Source organism: Coffea eugenioides, chromosome 9, assembly GCF_003713205.1.
Source record: "Coffea eugenioides isolate CCC68of chromosome 9, Ceug_1.0, whole genome shotgun sequence".
NCBI lineage: Eukaryota > Viridiplantae > Streptophyta > Magnoliopsida > Gentianales > Rubiaceae > Coffea > Coffea eugenioides.
This window is the reverse complement of record NC_040043.1, coordinates 33,657,956-33,674,204: the sequence shown is the minus strand read 5'-3', so window position 1 is coordinate 33,674,204 and position 16,249 is coordinate 33,657,956. Positions and strand designations below refer to the sequence as shown.

The 16,249-nt window shown below is 43.1% G+C and overlaps 1 long non-coding RNA gene across 1 annotated transcript; it reads right to left on the bottom strand.

The window, feature by feature from the left end:
• Positions 1-13,620: 13,620 nt before the first annotated feature.
• LOC113782736 lies at positions 13,621-15,831 on the bottom strand. The gene is made up of 3 exons (XR_003469848.1): positions 15,711-15,831; positions 14,584-14,647; positions 13,621-13,756 (listed from the first exon to the last, which is right to left on the bottom strand). It is a non-coding gene; the product is annotated as an uncharacterized LOC113782736 (long non-coding RNA).
• Between the last annotated feature and the right edge of the window lie 418 nt (positions 15,832-16,249).

Sequence of the window (16,249 nt, the reverse complement as noted above, 5' to 3'; positions counted from 1 at the left end):
CATTTTCGTCGCCACTAGCCGTGGGTCAGTCCCACTAGTGAGCGTTCACTTTTATCGCCACTAGTCTGTGTCAGTCCCACTAGTGCGCATTTCTCATTTTTGCCTTTCGCTAGCCGTGGGTCAGTCCCACTAGCGTGCATTTCATTTTTCGTCGCACTAGCCGTGGGTCAGTCCCACTAGTGAGCGTTTCAACTTTTATCGCCACTAGCCGTGGGTCAGTCCCACTAGTGCGCATTTTATTTTGCTTTGCGCTAGCGCTGGCGTCAGTCCCACTAGCGTGCAATTTATTTTCGTCAGCCACTAGCCGTGGCGTCAGTCCCACTATGAGCGTTTCACTTTTATCGCCACTAGCCGTGGGTCAGTCCCAACTAGTGCGCATTTTATTTTGCTTTGCCGCTAGGGTCAGTCCCACTAGTGTGCATCATGATTTCAGATTTTATTCGGGCCAATCCCATGATTTTAAATTTTACTCGGGCCAGTCCCATGATTTTAAATCTCTTGTTCGGGCCAGTCCCAAGATTTTTAAATTTTATTCGGGTCAGTCCAATGATTTTAAATTTTATTCGGGCCAGTCCCATGATTTTAAATCTTATTCGGGTCAGTCCAATGATTTTAAATTTTGTTCGGGTCAATCCCGTTTTAAATTTCCTGTTCGGGTCAGTCCCGCTTTTAAATTCCCGTTCGGGTCAATCCCGTTTTAAATTCCCGTTCGGGTCAATCCCGTTTTAAATTCCTGTTCGGGTCAGTCCCGTTTTAAACTCCTGTTCGGGTCAATCCCGTTTTAAATTTCTTGTTCGGGTCAGTCCCGTTTCAAATTCCTGTTCGGGTCATTCCCGTTTTAAATTCATTGTTCGGGTCAATCCCGTTTTAAATTCTTGCCCGTCGGAACCATTTTGTGGTCGAATAACACAGGTAAGTATTTGGTGTCCACTTCTTTGTCTCAAGTTTTTCCAAAACTCAGACAAAGAGGGGCAAACTGTAGACACCAAATTTTGAGTGAAATTTCATTTACTACTTATTTTTTTAGTTTTTATTTGTCGTGCTAGGTTTATTCACTTTTTAGTTTTTAGTGTTTTATTTTATTATTTCATTTTTAAGTTATAGCATAGAATTTCTCGGGGAAAAGAAAAAGCATTTAAAAATTATGTTTTAGTTGTTTGGATTTAAATTCAATGTTTTCTTGAAAAAAATATGAAAAATAAAAAAAGGAAAAAGGAAAAAAAAGAAGAAAAAAGGGAAAAAATGAAAAGAAAATCATTAATCAAACATAATTTGTTGTTAAGCATTTTATATTCTATCTTTTATTCCGAGTTTGCTTCTTATTATCTGATTTTTATTTAAATTATTATTCTTGTATTATTTTTATTTAAATTAAGTGATTAAAAAAAAAAGAGAAAATTCACGTTTCGGTTTCAGCCGCAGCAAGAAAATTGCAGCAGCATTTCTCGGCTTCATCCAAACCATTGTTGATAGGGTTGAGTTTTGGGAGCCATATAAAAGAAAGGAAAACAGACAGAGAAGGGGGCTTTTTGGTGACGGCTGGGGAAGGTTTTCTGGGAGAGCAAGAAACCAAACGAGAGTTGAGGGTTGAGAGCAAAAGTGACGGCCAAAAAGAAAACCAGCAAGAGGTTGACGGCGGGGAGAGCTAGAAGGAAAACAGAGAGGAGAGTTCCGTGGCTAAGAAAGAGAGAAAGATAGCTAGAGGGGTGACGGGGGATAAAAAGGAAGAGGAAAACTAGGGGGCACCGGAGTGACAGCTGAAGAAGGCCAGGGAAAAGAAAAGTCTGTGGGCGGCTAGGAAAAAACAAGAACCGAGGGATTCGGCTTTGAGAGGTAGAGGGAGGCTGCTGCGGCAAAAGGAAAAAACAGAACAGAAAAGAGGGGAAGAGCGAAGGAGCTCCGCGAGAGAAAAAGACAGAAGGGAAGATAGGGGACGGCCGAGAGGAAAAAAAGAAACAGAGAGAAGGAGAGTGAGCTGAGGAGCGACCAAGCTGACGGCCGAGGGAGATAACAGTGAGGATAGCTGAGGAAAATCAGAAGAAAAGAGGACTTTGAGAGAGTAAATAGGAGAGGCGGCGAAGGAAGGAAAGCTGCAGTAGCCATTGAAGTCGAGATTCACCACTGCCACCATTTCAGCCCTCCATCGCCACCAGCAGATCTTCACCGAAGGTATTTCAGTCACAAACTCATGGCAAGTTTGGATTTTTTCTGTCGTTAATGCTTGATGCATGGTCGATGAACGCATGGACAATAGTTTGAGGGTCCTCGGTGGTGTTTTTATGATGAATTTGAGATACTTTTGGTTTGGGATCTATAGCTGATGGTTGTGAGAAGTGAGCCTTTGATCTGTTTTGTCTCATCGTAAGATGTTTTCTTTTGGTTCTGCCTGATTTCTGTAAGCAACAAAAGGTTAAAGAATATGTGGGTTTTTGGCTAAAAATAATGGTTTTGGTTCTGGTCATATGAACGTGAATGCATGGGTCAAGTTGCGAAGCTCATAGTGGTTTTTCGTTGCAGCAATGGCATATGATGCATTGTTTACTTACCAGAAACTTCCTGTTTGCTTGAATTCTCGGTTGGATAGTCATTGGAATGTTTGATGACCCCCTTTGTTTGGGTTTAAATTTCCTTGGGTTGAACATTGTGTATGGAGTCTGCTGCAATAAACTTGAAGGCTGTCGGCTCATTGCCGCAGCCTTTCTTTTGCTTTCGGATGCTGAAATTGCAGTAGTTTGATCACCTTGTTGTTTGTGTAATTGGATGTTTGATTTTCAGTAGTAAAACATTTAAGTTGTGCATCCTTGCTAGCTTGAGATTCGTTGGCATGATATATGTGATCAGTAAAAAAGGGAAAACCTCCGCGCGAAGACATGCATGCTCATCCGCAAGCTTCCTTCTTTTCGCACCTCTGCTGCGTTTTTTATTATTTGGGCTTTGTACTTGTGAATTTAATGGAGCAGGGTAGATACAAATGTGTATGTAAATGCTCAAGATGGCCGTTTTGTTACTGGCTGGATGTCTAGTGCACATTTTATCATATTTAAATGGATTGTGTTTGTGCTTTTGATCAAAAATGCTGCTTTGCTGTAGCAGAAATTTTCTGGAATTGCCTATCCTCCTGCTAAGTCGTTTAGCTTATTTGGATTTTGAGTTTGGTGATTTTGTTGTTAAGGTCAAGGAGGTGATGTTTGTTTAAGATTCTAGCTGTGTTTGGATGGAAAAGTTGCATTAGAATGAACACAAGAATGGCTGGAAACATGGCTGGAATTAGCAGAATGCATGAGCTTCTTCATGTCTATTTGCGTGATGTCCTCCTGTGTCTTGGCTGGGTTGGATGTCCAAGTTATGTTTTTGTGTTGTTTAGTTTAAAGGTTTGGATGTTAGATCAAGGAAGCTTTGGTTAAGGCATGTGATTAAATCTGAAGTTGGTGTTTGCCAATGAAACAAAAAATGCAGCAGTCTTGTTTGTTTCTTTATTGCAGAAAGCCTGCTACGTGACTGCATGAAACTTGCATGAAAAATTCCCTTTTCCCTTGCTGTTGGACAACTTAAATGTTTGGCTTCAATTCTGCAACAAGAGTATGTGTTTCATTTAGTCGATAGTTTGAAGCTTTGGTATTTGCTGAACTCGCTTGTATGGTGAAATGGATAGAAAGTCGCGGCTGAAAATTGCAGCAAAGCTTCTGTTTTTCCAGATTTGCATGATATCTTTTCTAAGTTTTTTTCCTTGTTTGGCTTGCGGTTTTAGGTAGCTGTTGTTTAGAGCAAAGCTTTGATATTTGGTTGAAAAGGTTGTTTGTTAAAAATGGTGTTTTGAGGCTGAAATCCGCAACTGAGAAATGAGAGTTGCGGCTGTGTTCTTTGGATTGCAGAAAGTCCCAGCAGATACTTTTTTTTTTTTTTTTTTTTTTGCTACTTGAAACGTTATTGCTCATTTTTATGAACTTGTTGTGCTCGCTACATTGCTACTTTGCTACGTGCACTTTTTTTTTTTATTAAGAAATAACCAAAGAACAAGGAGCTAAAGCACAAAACAAAAAGCCAACGAGCAAAACCTATCTACGAAGCGAGAAACGGAAATTGGGAACCTGCTCCCTATCTAAAACAAAGAGGGACCTAGTCAAGCGTGGAAGAGAAGACAAAGTGGGATAATCCAAGCGCCCACTACAAGCAACGCCCATAGCAGCCAGAGAGTTAGCAACCGTATTCGCCTCCCGGAAGCAGTGGGAGAGACGAACCCCCAACGGCAAAATTGCTCGAATCGCTCTAATCAGCGGCCGTACCGCCCACTGAATCGAAAAACTCCCTGCCACCACACGAACCAAAACCTGCGAATCAGACTCAACTTGGACCATGGAGAAACCCATCTGCTGGCACAGTTGGAGTCCATGAAGCATAGCATACGCCTCCGCCTGCAAAGAGTCCACCAGCGGTAACCTGGCCGCAAACGCTCCAAGGAATGATCCATCGGACCGTCGGAGAATCCCACCAATACCACTAGCACCGGCCGTAGAGGAGGAGGGCCCGTCAGTATTAAGCTTGACAAACCCATTCTGCGGGAATTCCCAACTAACCAAAGTAGAACTTAAGGGGCGCTGGATCCCCGAGATGACGGACACAAGTCCCCCAAATTCAGGCGGAAGTGAACGCCCAGGAAACTTGACAGAACAAATAAGCCAAAGCTCATAAGATATAGAGCGACACAAAGTTTGGACAGACCACTTAATGCCATCGAAGCGCCATTTGTTCGAAGCCTTCCACAAAAACCAAAGAATGATCAATGACAAAATCCTGTACAACCACCGAATCGACAGCTTACTCACAGGTTGAGACCACCAGGTCATACATCTAGTCCGATAGCCGCAAGAAGCCATCAGAATCCCCAACCGACACTCAAAAAAAGACCAGACAGCCTGGGCCACCGGGCAGGAGGAAAACAAGTGATCAGCCGTCTCTTGAGCAGCCAAGCACAATGGGCACTGGGAGGGCCCCGCAAACCGGCACCGAGTACGTAACACATCATCCAACGGCAACCTACCGGAAAACAAACGCCATGCAAAACAAGAAACCTTAAGTGGAGTGGAGGAATCCCACAGCGACCGGAAGACCAGAGACTTCACTCCAGCCCGACGGACCAGCTGGTAAGCCGAGGCCGTGGAGAAAGAGCCCGAGGATGCCAACTGCCAACAAGGCTGATCTGGCAGATCCCCAAACCACATAAAAGTCTCCCCCATCACCTCCAAAATCTCCGTAGGAAGGAAAGACGAGAGACGAACCCAGTCCCAACTCCTCTGAACACAAAAGTCACTAACCTTCTGGTCGGAAGAAAGGTCTGGAAACCGCCAGCCAAGGGGGCCCAAACCGCTCCAATTATCCCACCAGAAATAACAATCTCCCAGAGAAACGTCCCAACGGATCTGTAATTCCATCTGCTCACGAACTTGGAACAACCGCCGACAGATCGCCGAACGCGACGGACCAACCACCACCTGATTAGGATGACCTCCCCGAAGGTACAAACTAGACATAAACCTCGCCCACAGAGAGTCCTGTTTGACGAAAGCGCCACCACAATTTACAAGAGAAGGCCTTAGAAATAGACTGCAAAGATCTAACCCCTAGGCCCCCTCCTCCACAGGGAAACACACCTTAGACCAACCACACCAGTGAAAATGGTTATCCCCCCAAAAAAACCGCTCAAACATCCTCTCAATCTCCCAAATTGTCCCTCGAGTAGGCTCCAAGACTGCAAGCAAGTGAACTGGAATGGACGTAAGCACATGCCGAATAAGAATCAGCCGCGCCCCCTGGAAAGCCACCGATTCTGCCAGGACAGCAAACGAGCCTGAACTTTATCTATGATCCCAGCAAACAAGGACTTAGATCGCCGACCCTCATACAAGGGGCACCCCAAATACGTGATAGGCAAAGACTTACGAGCAAAACCCGTTTCCTCCGCAACCCTCCGATTGCGAAGACCAGAAACTTTCTTAGAGAGTAAACAACAACTCTTCGAGGCATTAACCAGCTGACCAGACACTCGCTGATAATCAGTTAAAACACCCATGACCTTCCGCACCGAAGCCCGCCCCTCATTGCAAAAGACTATAACGTCGTCCGCATACCCCAGATGCACAGGGGGGGACCCTCCCGAAGGAACCGAATAAGGGATGAAACCACTAGAGAGCGGAAGAGACTCCAGACCGCGGGACAGGAACTCCGCCATAATGATGAAAAGCGCTGGAGACAGTGGATCACCCTGCCGCAAACCCCTAGTGGACCTGAAAAACCCGACCGGACCACCATTAATCAACACTGAAAAATGACAGGAGGAAACCAAACGCCAAACCATGTCCAACCAAACCTCACCAAACCCGAATTTCCGCATAACAGATAGCAGAAACATCCACGATACCCTGTCATAGGCCTTGGCCATGTCCAGTTTCAAAATCACATTAGAACCCCGGGCCTTTCTCCCAATCCTAGAAATCATCTCCTGAGCAAGCAGAATGTTATCAGAAATGGCCCTTCCCTTAACAAAACCACTTTGCTGAGGGGAAATGAGTCGGGGTAGAACTTTTTCCAGCCGAGCCGCAAGAATCTTGGAAATAATCTTGTTCGAGAAATTACAGAGACTAATCGGCCTAAAATCGGCAAAGGTCTTAGGGGCCGACTGTTTAGGAATCAAGGCCAACAAAGTGGCCGAAATTCCACACGGGAGATCAGCACCAACAAAGAAATCCGCGACTGCATCTGAGAGGTCCCCTCCTATAATATCCCAGCAAGCCTGATAAAAGGACCCTGGGAACCCATCCTGGTGTTCGTCATCTGAAGCCTCCTCCACAACTACATTATCCAGGTCTAACGGAGTCCCCTTGTGAGTGGCCTGCATCCCCAGAAGGGCCGAGACTCCCTGCCCATCCCCTGCAGTCGGGGATGCTGCCGCCACTGGCTGAGCAGCCTGGGCACTCGACCCAGGCCAGGCTCCGCATCAGGCCCGAGAACAACCCCCGACACTCTGTGCTTCTCGCCCACAAGCGCAGGCGCAACCAATTCCCCCGTCGCCGCTACCTTCTCACCCTCCCACAGCCACAGCCGGCGGCCGTCCCTTGCGTAGTCCCTGAGGCTGCGCCTCCCCAGTGGGCCGAGCCTGGGCCTTCAACTCCGGATGAAGCATCACGCAGTCATCCTTGCTATGCCCCTGTCGAAAGCACCCAGAACAGTAAGCCGGTAGATGCTCAATATCAAGATTCTGCCAGAACCCCTCCTGTCCGCCATTCCCAATCCAAACCCGGGACGCTAACTGTGAGAACCCATAAAAACCCTAATCTTTTCCGAGGGTTTTATTTCCTTTAATGGCATGTTTTCTGCGTTTTCTGGCTTAGGAAATTTTCCTGATGAATTTTTATGAGTAATTATTGTTTTTAGATGATTTTTCTAGCATTGGGTAGTTGTTGAAAAATTAAGAATATATATTGGACGTGGGACCCACTAGTGTGAAAAGTTCGGAAAAATTCGGCCAATAAGGTTAAGTTTCGGATACTGTGTAAAATTTATCGGGTGTTAAGAGATAAGTAGAGTGTGTGAAATGATTGATGTGAGAGAAAAAAAAAAGGATAGGAATGCATTTATTGTAGTGCCACATGTCACCATGATATTGGTTAGGACTTAAGACTACTATTCATGGTTTTGACCTTTTGACTTATGGATTAAATATCTTCAAAATTCACAAAAAAAATTACCATTTTTCACCTCTTGATGGCCGGCCCTCTCTAGCAAGAAGAAAGACAAAACTCTTCAACATCTTGGCAAATTCCTAGCTCAAATCATCCAAACTACTTGCCTAAATTAGTTTTTACTCCATAAAATCCTTCCACTTGGTGTTAGTGAGTGTTTTGGTGAAGCTTTTTGGAGAACTTAAGGTGTCCAACATCTTCCTCTCTCTTGTTTACTTGGTAAGTAGTGATTGACTATCCTCTTACACCTAATGATGTTGAATTTATGCCTAATGGTGGCTATTGTGTTAGAAATTGTGGTTTATTTCTTGCTTATGGATGATATGGTGAAGTTTTTATTTTTTTGAGGAATTTTCTGGTTTAATGTGATCATGGTCTTGTGGATGTTTGTGATGGTTGGTAATAAGGGGTTATGACTCTAGTAGGTGTAAATGATTGGTAATTGCAACCAATTTCTGTTTTGGACCAAAAATTGAAAAGTGAGGGTTTTGTGATGAACATTCTGTCCGAATTTTTAGGTCCTAGATAGAGGCCGAATTGGCCTTGGCTCAAAACATGAAAGTTGTAGGTATTGATGTTTTAAGGGTTCCTGTAAAATTTAAGGGCATTTGGAGTAGTGTAGAGTGAGTTATGCTGTTTTTACTGTTGCTGTTCTGGGTGATCAGAATGTGCGAACTGTGATTGTAATCGTCTGTTTTGACTGGAATTGGTTTGGATTTTGTTGTTGGTGTCTTCTGATGAAATGTAGCTTGATGTCTTATCTATCATATTCCTTTTGAATCAATGCATTTGGACCTGTATAGACTGAATTGGACTGATTACAGTTTTGTGTGATTTGGGAACCTGCAATTACGGTTCTGGGTTGGTTTTCTGCATTTTTGACCTAGTTGTGCTAGGATTTGGACTGAGTGGCCTTCTACATTGTTGTAGCCCTGTCTCTTAGCTTCGCGATGGTGGGTCTTACACCCTCATCCGATGATCGTAGTGAAATTGGTGCCATTACCGCATTAGGAGGCCAAAACTGTTTTTGTTGTTGGGTCAAATGAGTTACATTTCCTGATTTTCTGGTTTGCTATAATGCTTGTATATGTTTGCAAAACCCTATTGGGGTTGTGATTGGCATTGTTTTGTGACTCGTTATCGAGTCTCATTGCATTTGTTTACGTGTTCTAGGGCGTGACGGTGGTTCACGACATTCTCCTGACGGAAGTGCATGAAATAGCACTGAATTGATAAGTGAGTATACTACTCACTTGAATGTTACAATGTGACTTTGCTATATGTGATTTTGATGCCTTGAAGGTTTATTTGGCTATTGGAATTGATTGAGGTGAGGGTGTACTTGACCGCCCTCACCCCTTGTGATACCGATAATGACTGATTACCGTTTTACTGAAATACTGCACTTGCTATATGAGATATTGAATTCCATTCATGGAAAACTGATTTGGTGTCGTTTGGACGAATGTCCAACGGCCTTACTGTATTACTGAGCTCAACCCCGTAGGTAGTCAATTGGATCGAGCCGGCGAGGGCTTGGTCGTGAATATTGACGTGCCACGGGGACTGTACTGGGGAATCTTGTAGTAATGAGACTCTTGGTTCCGGTATACTCGAGTATTACCAAAATGACTGATTGGAGTGCGGGCCCGGTTGGGGTATGTTTGGTGGAAGGAATGGAGTGAAGTGAGGTCTACGGTCGGGTATTATTAAACATTGACGGAGGGTCAATGAGATTGGATCAAGAATGTAAGCGTGGAAATGGGCTCTTGAGAGCCATCCGTATCCTTTTACCGACTTGTTTTAATTCTTAATTGTGTACTCGAAATGAAAGATTATGCTTATATGATCCTTGTGCTTATGTGGTAGTAACTCACTGGGCTTAAGCTCATTCCGTTCCATTTGTTTTTCCTTACAGGAAAATGACTATTTTGGGAAAGGTTGTGCTAGTTGGTTGCCAAGTTGAGCATGTAAATGTATTTTTGAATAGCTCCTTGCGAGTGAAAACCCTAAGTGTTTTGTTTCCCACCAATGGTTGGTTTGTAATTGGCTATTTGCACATGTATGGACTAGTTGAATATTTTGGTATGCCGTTTGGCTTGTAAACGTTGTATTTCAATGTACATATGTTTGGATGATGTTTGGTTGAATTTCGGATCAACTCGTATTTCAAACGGCAAAAGAAAATTTTGGCTACTCTCGACCTAGTATCTGGATTCTGACGTGTCCAGCACTATTCATCTTCGGCTTCGAATTTTGTTTTTTTTTTATTTTGTGATTTTGACTTCTTTGCGCGCAATGGTATGTTCCGGGACGTATGAGATCGACGTAAACTGATCCGTTAGTCCTGGCGAGAGTTGGGCAGGCAGTCCGCTAACCCCTTTGGTTCGCCTTAGGGGAAGGTGGGGCTATTACACTAACGGCTTCAGGAGATCAACCTCTACGCAAACCCTAGCCACGCTGGGACGGGACAAGGCTGCGGTAGTAGCATCAACGTAGAGCGGCACGCCCAACGTAGCAACAATCTGAAACAAGCACTCTCGATTGAAAAGATGAATGGGAAGTTTGGGCAAAGACACCCACACCGGAACCACAGATGGCTCCTGGTCCACATGAAACGAAGGCGTCCACTTGAACAGCTTCATTGGCCGCTCCTGAACATACCAGACCCCACGAAGCCGTAAACGATGATAATCCCTCTCATCTGCAACCCTGATGAGAATGTGACGGGGATCGAGCAGCCCAACAGAGACAGGCTGCTTGAGATCAAGCGTGACGAAAAATTTACGAACCAGCTCCAGCGAAGGTCGACCCCGAGCAAACTTCCCAACCAGCGCATATCGAAAGAGGTCGGACAGCTTGTGTATCACCTCCTGTGAAAAGATCAAAGCAGGCTCTCCACGGTGTGTGGAGGCCGTCGCCTGAACCGAGAAGGCTGGCGCAGAAGGACTCGTGAACAGATCCGAAAAGGACTGCGGGATCTTCGCAGGTAGAGGCTGCCCCCCAACACTCGGGTGGGGGGCCTCCGAGGAAGCCATGCAAACCCTAAAAAAAACCCTAGCAAGGAGACTAAACAAGAGAGAGAAACTTTGCCTAAAGAAATTCCAGCTTTGATTCTCACTAATTCACTTATCTCGATAGTAGCTTGCCAGTAAATCAAAGGAGCAAAGTAAGTAACTAATTACAATTGGAAACTCTAGTCATATAACTTTTAAATTCATTCTCCTCCGATCCTACCACAAGGAATTAAACGTAGCTATCCTCAAGTGAGATAGACAAGATAATAGAATACAGGTAGGCTAATAGCTCAGAATACAATGCCACTCATTCTTATTCGGGAATTTCAATTCGAGAGTATCCTTATCATTTATGCACATAGCAACCCTAAAGCGTACTTTATGTGTCGGAACTTCTACATCCTATCTCAAGCTCTTGCATACAGGTATAGAATCCAATTCTTTTCTCAAATTCCCATGCATAATTCCAAAACTCACGATCTTTCCATGATCATAATCGAGTCAAGTCCATACTTAGACATTAGTGGATAGGTGTCAAGGAAGCATAGGAAAGAATGTCACAAGAGGAGTAGAAATATCCATATAGTTGTAATCAAACCGCCCCACATTCGAAATAAACACTTATCATGTCTTCACAGTCATGGTTGAAGGAAACAGATCTTTAGTGCAAATTTCTCGACGTACAGTACAATCTAGCCACCATCTATAGAAACCCTGTCAGACTATTTTGAGATTAGTCCATGATAGCTTCCGAGATTCATTCCCTCAATCAGTCCAATAACTAGGTCAAAATTAGGATCTTTCGCCCCTTGACTTTTGCCATTAAAACTTGTCTCAAGTGCAATCAAGATACAGACCCTTATTCTAGGGCTCTCCACTTTTTGGTACTCAAGTACAAGAATCCACAATAAGGTAATTCACAACTCGAGCCGGCCGGTCCTAAGAGTAAATCACCCATATTACAGATTCCTACCCGACGTACATATCTATTCCTCCCAAGTATCCTGATAAAGGGTTTACGCTTATAACAGTCATGATTCATAGCTTACGCCCAAAAAGAGCACCTAGTCCTTTCCACTGACTCACATAATCGAAACAATAACACCACTTGGCCCCAAGCTCACTTCGCGCAGAGACCACGCGAAGCAGTAAAATATCTTCCATTCTTTCAAACCAGTTCTCCGCAATTTCGGGATCTAGTTCTCCAAGAAATTTAGGAGGTGTGAACTTTTGGAACTGATTTAGGACTCTATCTTCACTTACTTCAAGGTTCCTTTACTAGTTACCCGGTGTTTGACCTTGTTGGCCAACCGAATGGCCAGTAAACAGTAGATCAGTCATACGATTGATAGCTGTAGCTACCTGGTCCCCTACTCCACCTCCGGGTCCCTGGTTCTAATTGACTACAAACCTTTATTCCTCTTCTTGGTCCTGGACCTATTCTCCTTTATTACTCACTGGTCTAGGGTCCAAGTATTTTAACCAATGGGTAAGTACGTGTTGGTACATGATAGATGATTATTCCTTTTCAAAAGTCAAATAAAATGAAATCGGAGTCACAATAAGCGAGTGAAAATATAAAGCAATTAAATGCCAATGTCGTAATAAAGTCGAGGTCAAAGTCACCGTAACAGTCACAGGCCAATTCACAGTCACAGTCAAAGTCAAAGTATTATACATTCCAAGGCTCATAGTAGTTGTTTGTAAGATAACTAGACCAAAAGTATCAGGTACGAGACTCACAGATACAAATACAGTCATACAGTCATATCAAGGAAAAATCCAGTGCAAGTAGTCAAAAGAAAATTGTACAACCACCGAGTCACCACATCCCTTATCCTTTCTATGTATAGTAGTCAAAATCATCCAAAGTAGTAGCCTAGAGGTGTAGGCTTAGTTTGATGCGGGACTAGCTGACCCTCCTCCGGTCTAGGCAAGGTCAACACTTGCCTCGTCTCCAATGTTAGAGACTTCACCACTTAAGTCTACTGAAGTCCCCAAACAGGTCATCACAAACATTCAGGTTTGACTCGACTCTATTCCTCACTTTTATTGCCCCCTAAACGCGTTCCTGAGCTTCTCCAAGTTACATACAAAGATTTACCAATCCTTTGATGGCCTTCAACCATATCATACCTGTGCTCCTTAATTCGATCGGCTTGCATTTTAGTAGTTTCCTTTAGTTGATTGACTTCAGCTTTAAACCTAGCATTGTCCCGGGCAAGCAACTTTCGCTCCTTCACAACGGCCAACACTACTCCATTAGAATAGGTAAAATTTGCAGACACTCACACCACTTGTAGTGATTAGATAAGCCCCAATAGGCTCTAGGCCTCCGGGTCTGATTTGATACTTAATCATCGGTAAGTCCCCACGGGATGGCTCGCCAACCGGTCTATTACTAGGGCCGCCAGATTCATCCAGCCTGCACAAAGTGTAGATAAACTTAAGTACTCTTAAGGGAAAATAATCAAATATAATCCTCAAGTCGAAAATTCCTAACTCGCCCAAACCAATTCAAACCTAGGCTCAAAATTTTTTTTTTCCTTCCAGTGATCACTTAACTTTCAAACCAATCCCACAGTCCAGCATCCTGAGCTTTTATGTCTAGGATACTCTACAAAGATCTGAAGCCTAAGCTCTGATACCAACTGTGACAGCCCCACCTCTCCCTAGGGCAAACCCTAGGGTATCAACGGACTGCCTGCCCAACTCTCGCCAGGACTCAGTCGTTCAAAGTACTAATATCATCAATGAAACGAATGTAACATTTGACAATGCAGGGGATTGAAACACTAACTCAAACATAATCACTAATTCAACAATTCAGCTTAGTACATATATCATCGCATGCCAACTTACCACGCTTCACTCAAAATTACATAATATAAATCACCCTTAAGAATTTAAGCTTACAAGTCTGCTTAAACGAAAGTTACAACCTCAAAACGCAAGAACGGCAAAATAAAGCTAAGAAAGCCCTCGATCAAATCCCTTCCCGATCTGTTAAGAAAAACAAAGGGAATGGGGTGAGCTAAAGCCCAGTGAGGTTCCGGGTAAACAAGTAAACACATGCCACATAAAATCACAAAATAGCCAACTAAACACCGTACAGTAAAATAACAGTTTAATCACAGTTCAATTCAAGGATACGGGTGGCTTTCAAAAGCCAAAGGTCCACTTGAGCTTGATCATAATTGCCTCCTGTTGACACTCCGTCAACACTTGTAACAGTATATAGGTCCGTAGAACACCACTTTCACCAGTCTCCGTCCACCAAACAACCCCCCACCGGGCCCGCACTCCATAAACAGTAGTTTGGTAATACTCGAGTATACCAGGAATCCGAGTTTCCAATGCTCAAGGATTCCAATGAAACAGTATCAAGCCGAGGATTTTATCACTGGTGGTGCTGGACAACACAACAAGCAAGCACAACGGCTATGCTTCACCAGGGACCTCCAAGCAAGATTCAATTTCCAGTGAACAGTAAACAGTCCTCAAGGTTTATCGGCCTTCTCGACCAAGCCCTTGCTGGCTCGATACAACCGACTCACCTATGAGGTTGGGTACCCAAACAGTAACAGTAGTTGGTGGAATGTCATCCACGCAACTTAAGCACAGTCATGTATAGCAATATCTCATTTCATGTTAATTCATTCAGTAAGTAGAGCCTCAGTGAAAAGAAAAAATAAGGAAGGTCGAGTGCGATAAAGTACACACTCGCCTCAATTTTAATTAAAACAGTGTTTGGCTCAAACAATAACAATTCAATACTTTCAAGTACACGAATATTTCACATAACAAGTAGCAGGTAGTGGAACACTCACCTGTCAAGCAAAAGTAATAATCGACGTCAAACGTCTCAGTTACGATCACCGTCGTTGCCCAAACCTAGGTCAACGAGTGAAAACATTAATAATTGGATTCGTTCCCTACTAAAGTATAGGTTCATTAAGAGGCCAAGTGAGTAGCTTAAGCTACTTAATCCGGCATGCAAATAGGGTCTAAACCACGGTGAAAGTTCATGGAAAACAAGTCTAGTATGTACATGAAAGTTTGGCAAAAGAAAAGTTTCACTACAGCTCAAAGGCTTCATTACGGGTTAAACTGTCTCGCCCGACCAGCCTCGGGAAAACGGTCATTGCTCATTGTGGGAAAGTCAGAATTAGGTTCCGTCAGTTGCATTGGAAACTAGGTTCATAAGGATAAATTTTTCTAGAAGAAACCATTTCCAAAATCCCAACATAAGTGGCTCAAAATTAAGAAACCAAATGAACTTTCTGGACTGTCTCGGATGAACAGTACTTCCCGGACAGCCAACTTTCCAGACTCGTCACGGATCGCTCGGGATGAACCAGAAAATGAGCTTTGTACCGTTTTAAAGCTCTAAGAGTCTACTTTCAATTGCCACAAACAGAACTCAATTCCGATCAGTGAGTAACACGTTATGACCTTAAGAAGATGGCTGGACAGAAAATTTCTGGACCTAGTCCAGTTTTCCTCCTTTGTTTATAACTCAAAATTTATTCGACCAAATTGGCTAATTTTTTTGTCGAAAACCTCCACACACATAACCCAACATATAATACTCACATTTGTAGCCAAAATGTGCATGAAAATATCAAGGAAAAACCAGGCAGCAAGCTTAAAAAGTTTCGGTCAGCACACTTTAAAAATTTCTAACTTCTACTCTTCTTGTTATTTTCATTCCTTGCACATAACAAGTATTAGATCCAACTAAATAGGGGTTTAAAACATATCAATACTTCATAAACACACATGAATAAGGGTTAGACATTTCATCAAACACTTGGTATGCATATTAGTAAACCTAACCATTACTTGATTAACTCAAGAAACTAACCCCAAATTCAACCATAACAAGTTGTTTTCACCATTTCAACCTCAAGTAGATGATATAACATCATAAACCCAAATTTTAAAGATTACGTACCTTACTTACAAGTTGCTTTGGTCACCAAACAAACCACCACAATAGAAGCTTTAGGCTTGAAACAACCTCAAAGATTGAAGGAAATTTTCTCACAAACTCTAGATCTTTCTCTTTTGGTTTTTGTTCAAGATCAAACTAAGGTTGTCATAGCAAGAAGATGGAGTTTTCTTCCTTCCCTTGGAAGCCCTTAAGGTGGACGAAATTTTGGAGGAAAATGAAGCAAAGTTGGTTTAAAATTCCTCTCATCCTTTGGTCAAACAAGATACATGGCTAGGGTTTTGCCACATGGCTCCATTATTGTCCTAACCTTTCTTAATCTTTGACTAATGCCATTCTTACCTTTCCAAATGCACCAATAATTATTCAACACCTCTAATCTCTCACATAAAGTCTCTACCACTGATAAAAGAACACTTGGACAATTACAAGTGGTGAATTATTTACAACCTAGCTCAAGGAAATATTTTACTTCAAGTAAAATGAATTGAAATGAAATGCATGGAAATTATCATAACACATAGAAAATAATTTGTAAGGGC